This window comes from Amphimedon queenslandica, unplaced genomic scaffold, assembly GCF_000090795.2.
Source record: "Amphimedon queenslandica unplaced genomic scaffold, v1.1 AMPQUscaffold_3741_Cont24269, whole genome shotgun sequence".
NCBI lineage: Eukaryota > Metazoa > Porifera > Demospongiae > Haplosclerida > Niphatidae > Amphimedon > Amphimedon queenslandica.
In genome coordinates, this window is record NW_003555936.1 from 1 (window position 1) to 1,440 (window position 1,440).

General features: G+C 30.8%; 1 long non-coding RNA gene across 1 annotated transcript; it reads left to right on the forward strand.

The window, feature by feature from the left end:
• The first annotated feature begins 11 nt into the window (after window positions 1-11).
• LOC109592850 (uncharacterized) lies at window positions 12-931 on the forward strand. The gene is made up of 3 exons (XR_002190588.1): window positions 12-128; window positions 229-327; window positions 860-931. It is a non-coding gene; the product is annotated as an uncharacterized LOC109592850 (long non-coding RNA).
• The last annotated feature ends 509 nt before the right edge of the window (window positions 932-1,440 follow it).

The window sequence follows — 1,440 nt, forward strand, 5'->3', positions numbered from 1 at the left end:
TTGAATTCACTGATGATAATTTTATATAGTTGACTACTGGGAGTATTACGTGTATAACAAATTCTTCATTACATCTATAGTTATGATATTAGTCTTTTTTCTGCCCATTTTAACATGGTGTTGTGGAGGTAATGTTTTTTTTAATGCATTTTTATGTCTAGTTGTACCTGACCAGTCAACAATCTGATTTTCAATAGTTGTTGTAAAATTAATTTTTTTACTGTATAGGTAATAAGAGGGATATCTTCCTTTTATTTATGATTATGATTATTATAATTTCGATTCTCTTGATGTCATATTACCTAGATCGCATAAAAGAAACAATAGGTAAGGCGGAAAATTAATGTATTGTCACATACACATTATCAAGAGTGGATAATTATTTAGGGAGAGTGTCTAACCCGCCTATAATCTGTGATACCACAGTGCGTAAGTTTACATAGCATGCATGGTTATTAGCACCAAGTAGCCATTCTTGCGTCCTTATACTGATTCCAAGCCAGAAGCCTGCAAATAAGAAAAAGCCAACCATTATAAGAACATATTCCCGTCTGCTCCTGCTTGTTTCTCGCACTACATGATCCTCAGAGTGGAGATATAAGTCTTAAAGTTGCCTACATGCTTCAAGCGCCATTTTATCAGCCACACCCATAAATTTGAAGATTACTGAGATTAACTCTGTATACTTGCAAAAAACGGATGTAAACATACGCGCTGTGGTATCACAGAATATAGGCAGGTTAGACACTCTCCCTAAATAATTATCCACTCTTGACATTATGTATCAATATAGTATCAAACATAATCATTAATGAAAGCAACTGCGAATAGTCATTTTTATTAATTATTTATTTTACAGAAAGTTTTATTTCAATTTTACAATATGTATTGGCTGCATTCATACCATATTTGGTGTACTGTCTTGTTCCTGGTAAGTGAATATTTCCATTATTATTGATTTTATTTTACAATGTTAGAGAAATAAAAAGTATCCTTTCACTGGAGCAGTTATTGACTAAATTATTATTCTTCATGAAAAAAAATAATTGATAATAATTTCAACTAAAAAGGGTTTAATTTTGACTAAGTGCGCTTTTACACTTCCATTTGCTGATAAATAATGATAATGATTTTACTGTTTGTTCATGTTCTCCTCCTTCCCCCTCTTTGTATTTTTGTTTGTGTCTGCCTGTCTATCTCTCTCTCATTTCTTTTTTCTTTTCTGTGTCTAATAATAATAATAATAATAATAATACAATTTTACATTTAAAGAATAAAATAAAATTTTACAATCAGTCACAATTGCAATTAATATACTTCCTTTTCTTATTCACACTTACATTCACACCTTGAGGTGTTAACAAGGTGTCCGGCAAAAAATAATTTTAAAAATCAAGAGAAGCAATATTTGTGCATGATGCATCACGCTTGACTCTTAAA